Source organism: Archocentrus centrarchus, chromosome 18 (assembly GCF_007364275.1).
Source record: "Archocentrus centrarchus isolate MPI-CPG fArcCen1 chromosome 18, fArcCen1, whole genome shotgun sequence".
In the NCBI taxonomy this organism is placed as follows: Eukaryota; Metazoa; Chordata; class Actinopteri; order Cichliformes; family Cichlidae; genus Archocentrus; species Archocentrus centrarchus.
This window is the reverse complement of record NC_044363.1, coordinates 2,782,974-2,790,805: the sequence shown is the minus strand read 5'-3', so window position 1 is coordinate 2,790,805 and position 7,832 is coordinate 2,782,974.

The window sequence follows — 7,832 nt, the reverse complement described above, 5'->3', positions numbered from 1 at the left end:
TTTGTTCCCTTGTCTCACTTCCTGTCTTATTTTGGTAATATCTGGTTTCTTGTGCAGTGTATTTTGTTTTGCTTCCCCTTGTCTCATCAGCATCATTGTGTTCACCTGTTATCCCAGCTGTTGTCAGTTCCCTGATTACCAAGTGTGTATATATTGTAAGTGTCCTGGTTAATTCTTTGTCAGGTCATCGTCGATGTTTTTGGGTGTGTGCTCCATGTCAAATCAAGTCAATTCAAGTCAAGTCAAGTCACATTTTTGTTTTTTTTAAGAGTTAAGTTTGTGCTGCTGGCTCCCGCCCAGCTTATTTAGGGGTCCTCCACCTTGCCTGCCACAGCGGTACATGACAGAACGACCTGACCAGTAATGGACCCTGCAGACTCCTATAGCTTCTCCAAGAAGCAAGAGGAGGTGATTGCAGAATTTTGGGACTATGTAGCCTCTTTCCCACCAACAGGGTTCCGGAGCCGGTGCCTTAATTTGAACCGTTAGGCATGTTTTCCACCGCGGAAGCACTCGGTGCTCGGCGGAAAAACGGGTTCAACTCCGGCCCCCGCAAACTAGTTGGTCTCGAACCAAGAAGGCGTGACAAAATGGCAGAAGGGCGTGACTCTGCCGTCTCAATGTAAAGTTTTCTACCATATTACATGTGTATTACATGAGAAAAACGAAGCAGTTTTCACGGCTGTGAATTAGGTTGGGCTCTAAGGCTGAACTTGCTGCTTTGTATCAGTTCATATCACAGATAAAAGGACACAAAGTGCGTACTTGTCATCTTGCTCTAATCGCTGTCTGTGTTTACCTTTGTGCTGTACACAGATGCTGCAGTAGTTTGGTTTGGACCATAAAACGTATTTGCAGCACAAGAAAGGGGAGTGTGTTCTTCCACGTTTGTGCTCTTCAGCTTCCGTGTCCAGACGAGGACCCGCCCACGCTCATACGTAAAGGAGCAGTTCACAGAAGCCCGTTCTGAAGCGTTTCGCTGGTTCATTGGGAACAGCACGAGCACTGGCACACGACCCGGCTCCTCGGCAGTGGGAAAGTAGCATGTATGGAAGATATTCAATGCAACAGATAAATACAAAAAGATGTTACATCTGGCTTTCTGCTGTGGACTGATAACTTCCTCATCTTGGCTCCTCTCCCATCCTGCCACAGGTTGGCATTATTACTGGCTTTTTCAGTAATAATGCGCTGGAGAAATCTCCAATATGAACTGTTTAATATTGGCCGCCCGGTATATGGGAGGGATTCTGCTTTTTTCCTCCAAGCACTCACCACATCTCCTCTCCTGCAGCCTGTCATCAAACCACCATCATTGCCGCTACTCACCTGCCCAGCAACGCCCACACCATCGCTAACACGGAGTGGCCCAGCCACGTCCACATCATTGCCTCCACAAAATGACCCAGCCACGTCATCACCACAGCAGAGTGGCCCAGCCACGTTTTTGGCCCTAATGTGGGCTGAAGAAGAAGGACCTGCTGCTGCCATTCACAGGGCTTCCGCCTCTTGGAGGAAGTGGCACAACTCTCCACCATCAGAGACAGTTGTTCCTCCGGACACTAAGTATTTGGATTTCAGGCCGTCACTGCTGTCTTCAGCGTCTGTTGCAACCAAGCCACAGTTTCCACAGCCCGCTGCCTCCAAGCCACAGTTTCCACAGCCCGCTGCCTCCAAGCCACAGTTTCTACAGCCCGCTGCAGCAGCCTCCACACCACAGCTGCCTCCATGCCACAGCTGCCACAGCCCACAGCAGCAGCCTCCACGCCACAGCTGCCATAGCCCGCTGCAGCATCAGCAGGCCCCAAGCCACAGCCACGCTCCACGCTGCCTGCAGCAGCAGCCCCCAAGCCACAGCTTTGCTCCACAGTGTCCCCCTCACAGTCAGCTGCAGCCCAACATTCAGGGTCACAGTCACCTGTAGCTCCAGCCTCCTCGCAGCCTCAGTCAGCTGTAGCTCCAGACTCCTGGCAGCCTTAGTCAGCTGTAGCTCCAGCAGCCAAACACACCAAAACAGTCCCCGGAGCTGACCCAGCCATCAGAGGACACTGCTGTGCACCTTGTGTCATGGCCAGAGTCTCCATCCACACTGGCTGCAGCTTCGCAGCAGCCCTGGCCCACTAGCACCCATTAAGGGTTCCCTCTCAGACCGAGCCGTCCGGGGTTCCCGCTCAGACCGAGCCATCTGGGGTTCCCGCTCAGACCGAGCTGTCAGGAGGTCCCGCTCAGCCCGAGTCAGAATGTCCCGAACAAGAGCCTGAGCATTCCAATCAGCCCGAGTGTAAATGTCCGTTCTGTGGTGAAAAGTTGAATCTATGTTGTTACCATTTATGTACAATAGAGGGTGCTGCAGCCTAGTTGATAATGAGCTGTGCCTTCACTAAAAAACAGAAAAACAAGAGTTAGGGAGGTTTTTGGCGCTTTTCCTGTGTTCGGGGTTGGAATATCCTGCAGATGAGAGGAAGAGGAAGATGCTCTTCATCTTTGTGAATCGGAACTGGTAGCGCACATTTGTCAGAAAGCAGCTCAAGGAGGACTCGTAGCAGCACAACAGGAACTTTAGCTTGATCGCCTTGCAGCACTTGGACAGCGGAGCGAGTTTTCACGGTGTATTTGGTGCACTCCAGCAATATTTGGGTTTGACTGAAGTAAATGTGAATCCACTGCACCCGTCGAAGCTCTCCGTGTTTTCTTGGGTCTGAGGGTCTGCTACAGTGAAAACTCGTCGCTGAGTGAAAGAAAGTCCCACGGTAGATCAGCGTAACCCACGTCAGTCGAGCGAGGCCTGTGCGACAGCCGAGAGAGACTCTGCTACTGTGAAGAATCATTACTCCTTCATCACTGTTCTTCATATTGAACTCTGACTTGGCTATTCGCAAAGGTTCAGGTATTATACTCCGTAAGGACTTTGCTGATAACAAGATCGAATTACCTGCACACTAATTCAGAGTTTATTGCCTCAAATGCAGTTGTGGTTTTATCATTTTAAAGCTACATTGTATGTGCATCAGGTCAATGCTATTCCTTAAATTGTATGGATTGTTTATCTTCCCAAGTAACTTGTGGTATAACAGCAGTATTTACAGTCAAGATGTGGTTGCTAATTTGTGTACCTGCATGGTTTAAATGTCTGATCTGAGCGTTGTTTCTAAATAGTCTTAAAGTTAAAGCAACGCTCATTGAAATTTAAGTCCAGACATTACAACAAAGAGCAAATACACACATTAAAGGAAAAATGTCGTGCCCTGCTGAAGAACCCGACAACATAGAGCAGCAAGAAGTGAGATCCAGCAATCGTGAAAGATGCCTAACCGAAAAGGGCAAGGAAATGCATGAACAGGATGCAAGGAAAAATGAAAAGGCATTTGACAGAGCATATAACTCCTGGAAGGAGTCAGCTAAAGAAATAAGAACAAAACTAAAGACTTTCTGCTCACCCGAAGATTTAAACAGTGCCAGCCATGAGATAAGGGACAAGCATACAGTTGTACAACAATATTATGAGCCTATTCGCCGCAACCAAAGCATGACCCCAAACATAGTCAAAAGAATGGATGCCTGTACTGTGCTTACAATGGACATTTGTGAGCTTATTGGTAAACGACAAGAAAATATTGATCAGCCCTTTAACGATCACCTTGAAAAGGAAAGGGTAAGGGTAATGCTAAACAAGAATGACTATGGCTCTGTGTTTGGTGATACAAAAACTGAAACATCATTTCCAGATAGTTCAGTTGCATGCTCAAAGGCAGATTCCACAAGCTGTCAAGAGGCAGAAGCTGAATTTGCAGCTAAAATAGAACAAGCAAAGGCCACACAAGAGATACTTGCACAGCAAACTAAAGTCAACCAAATGGAGAATGAATGGAAATTAAAGGAAAATGAGGCACTAGCAAAGTTAAAACAAGAAGAATTGGAAACAAAGTCAAGGCTTGAGCAGGAAAAAATTAAACTACACCAGTTAAAGGCAGACAGTGAAGTGAAAATAGCAGCAGCACGAGTAAGAGCTTTAAGCACTTTAAACGACCCTGAAAACTGTGATCTAGCATCCTGCCACAACATGGAAAATGCTTTAAATGACCCTGTCAGCGTGCCACAGCCCTCCTTAAATCCGTTGGCTCCATCATTTAAACATCACCACAGCAGTGCAGAACGAGAAGAACTTAGCTTAGCTGAAGCGCTTGCAAACTCCCTCACCTTAAACAGACTTCCTGTACCTGAACCAGCTATCTATAGTGGTGACCCTCTAAAGTTTGTTGACTGGAAAGTATCCTTTATGGCACTAATTGGCAACAAACCCTTACCTGTGTGTGAGAAAATATTGTATCTAAAGAATTATCTTGCAGGTGAAGCACGAAAGGCAGTAGAGGGATATTTTTTTTGTAACACTGAGCAGGCGTACCAGGGCATCTGGAATGTTCTACAAGAAAGGTATGGCAGTCCATTCATTGTCCAAAGAGCATTTAGAACCAAGCTTGCAAAATGGCCCAAAATAGCTGCTAACGATCCCCTGGCATTGAGAGAGTTTGCAGACTTTCTCCAAAGCTGTGCAGAGGCTATTCCCCAAGTCAAGGGCCTGGATATCCTCAATGACTGTGAGGAAAATCACAAGCTTCTTAAGAAACTGCCTGACTGGATAATACGGAGGTGGAGTCGCATTGTAGTGGAGGAGCTAGACAAACAGCAGGAATATCCTAGCTTTGCTCACTTCACCCAGTTCATACAAAGGGAAGCTAGAGTGGCTTGCAATCCTGTCGCCTCACCATTCCTAATGAATGAAAAAACTGAGGAGAGACACATTAAAAGAGCTAAAGCACTTAGTACAACTGTTCAGACAAGGCCTCCCTTACCCACAGTGGTCACTCCTAAACCTAAACCACCTTGTTTGTTTTGCAAGGATGAATCACATGGCTTAACCAAGTGTTCTACCTTTGCAGCAAAAACCAATGATGAAAAGAAAGTTTTCATTCGTGAAAATCATCTCTGCTTTGGATGTTTGAGAAAGGGCCACGTAACTAAAGAATGCAAGGGACGTCACTCCTGCAGTAAGTGCGGTCGACGTCACCCCACCTGCCTGCACACAGAGAGAGTAAAAGAACCAGAAGAAAGAAGAACTGAGGCCTCTGTGCCCCCAGCTGAGAGTGCAAACAAGGAAGTGCATAAAGTTATGACCCATGTACTCACGAGAAAAACATCTGCCACTTCCAGCATAGTACCAGTTTTTGTGTCAGTTGCATCTGAGCCACAGAAAGAAATACTCACATACGCCATGCTTGACACCCAGAGCGATTCTTCTTTTATTTTAGAAGATTTAGCCTTGGAGCTGAAGGTGGATACTCAACCAGTGCATTTAAAACTCAGCACAATGACTTCTGTTGACACGGTTGTGGCGAGTAAACTTGCTAGCAACTTGCAGGTGCGTGGCTTTGACTCTGACACCCATGTCAAAATAAAACAAGCCTACTCTCGTGACTTCATCCCAATTGACAAGTCTCATATTCCCACTAGAGAAACTGCACTTCATTGGCCACATCTTAAAGGCCTAGCCAATCAGCTACAGCCACTACAGGACTGTGAAGTGGGCTTGCTAATCGGTTATGACTGTCCATTAGCACTAGCTCCCCTAGAGATTGTCTCAGGACAGCTAAATGAGCCTTTCGCACAAAGAACCATACTTGGTTGGAGTATCATTGGGTCTGGCAATCCCCACCTGGACAGAGAGGGAAATCAGAGTTATGTGCACCGAATTACAGTCAAAGAAATGCCCACACCCTCAGCTGCTGATGTGCTTAAAGTCTTAGAGTCAGACTTCAACGAGAGAAACTATGAGGATAAGTACGTATCCCAGGATGACGTTCGTTTTTTACAAATCCTCAGTGACACCATAATACAAAGAGAAGACGGACACTACCAGATGCCCCTTCCGTTCAAGGACAATAAACCACCAGCCCTTCCCAACAATAAGAGGCTAGCCACAGTTCGGCTGCAACACCTAAAGAAAAGGCTAAAGGCTGACAAACAGTATCACGAGCATTACCGCACCTTTATGAGTGGCATCATCAGCAGTGGTGATGCAGAACCAGCCCCTCCTGTGACTGATGATGAGATTGCATGGTACATCCCACACCATGGGGTGTACCACCCCAAAAGGCCAGCAAAGCTAAGAGTTGTCTTTGATTGTTCTGCTAAGTTTCTTGGCCTCTCACTGAACGATACTCTTCTCACAGGTCCTGACATGATCAACTCATTGGTGGGAGTGCTCTGCCGTTTCAGAAGGGAGAACGTAGCTATAGTCTGTGACATCGAAAGAATGTTCCATCAGTTCTTTGTTTGCCCTGTGATGCGAAACTACTTACGATTTCTATGGTGGCCCGATGGGCAATTAGACACAGAGCCCAAAGAGTACAGAATGGCTGTGCATTTATTTGGTGCTAGTTCTTCCCCTGGATGTGTTAACTTTGGCCTTAAGCACCTAGCACAACAGCACAGGTCTGAGTACCCAAAGGCCTCAGACTTTGTTGAAAGGAGCTTTTACGTAGATGATGGGTTGACGAGTGTCCCTTCAGTCAAAGAGGCTCAAGAACTCATCACTGAAACGCAAGCCCTTTGCAAACTTGCAGGTTTACGTTTGCACAAGTTCAATTCCAACCAAAGTGATGCTCTCTCTCATCTTGCATCCTCAGAAAGAGCCAACACAACAGAGTTACTCAACCTCAAACCTGAGACCACATCGGAAGGTCACGTGCTCGGAATCCAGTGGTCAATCAAAAATGACACTTTCAACTTCAACGTAAACACAAAGGACCACCCCCCTACTCGCCGGAGCATACTGTCAGTCATCTCATCGTTGTACGACCCACTAGGATTTGTAGCTCCTTTCACTTTAAGTGGCAAAAGTATTCTACAGGAGCTATGCCGTAGGGGCACCGAATGGGATGACCCCATTCCCGACAATCTGCGTTCACGGTGGGAGGACTGGAAAAATGGTCTGGAAAGGCTAAAATCAGTCACAGTACCCAGATGTTACCATCCACCAGAACTAAAAGACATTGTTAAAGTGGAACTACATCACTTCTCTGATGCCAGTAACATAGGTTATGGGGCATGCTCCTACATTAGGTTCAAAAGTGACGACAACAAGGTACACTGCAGTCTGGTTATAGCTAAAGCTAGAGTCGCACCTACCAAGGTTACAAGCATCCCACGACTAGAACTCTCTGCTGCAGTCACCTCAGCCAAAATGAGCGTTATGCTAAAATCAGAGCTTGAGATGAACATTGATGAGGAGTTCTTTTGGACCGACTCCCAAGTAGTCTTGGCCTACATCAACAACGAGGCACGAAGATTCCACATCTTCGTTGCAAATCGTGTACAGCTGATTAGGGAAACTACAGATCCCAAACAGTGGCACTACATTGACACAGCTCAGAATCCAGCAGACCATGCCTCTAGAGGCCTTAATGCATCAGAGATCATGACAACCTGCTGGTTGTCTGGCCCAAAGTTCCTGTGGGAACAAGAGATTTCCTACTCAGCCTCCCCCTCGGCTGAGTTGCTGGTTGGAGATCCAGAAGTTAAAGCAGCCAAAACCTTTACAACTCAAACAAGCAAACAAGACACCATGCTCAGTCGTTTTGAAAGGTTTTCCAGCTGGTCAATGCTCCTTAAAGTGGTTGCAAGAGTGAAACGACTGAGACCAAACAAAACCCAGTTTGGCAATGTTGTAACAGCGGATGAACGCAAGGCAGCTGCTGACATAGTAATAAAACTCCTCCAGCAGCAAGCGTTTTTTCAAGAGCTGAGAATGTTGAAGGCGAGTGATAGCCTCCCAG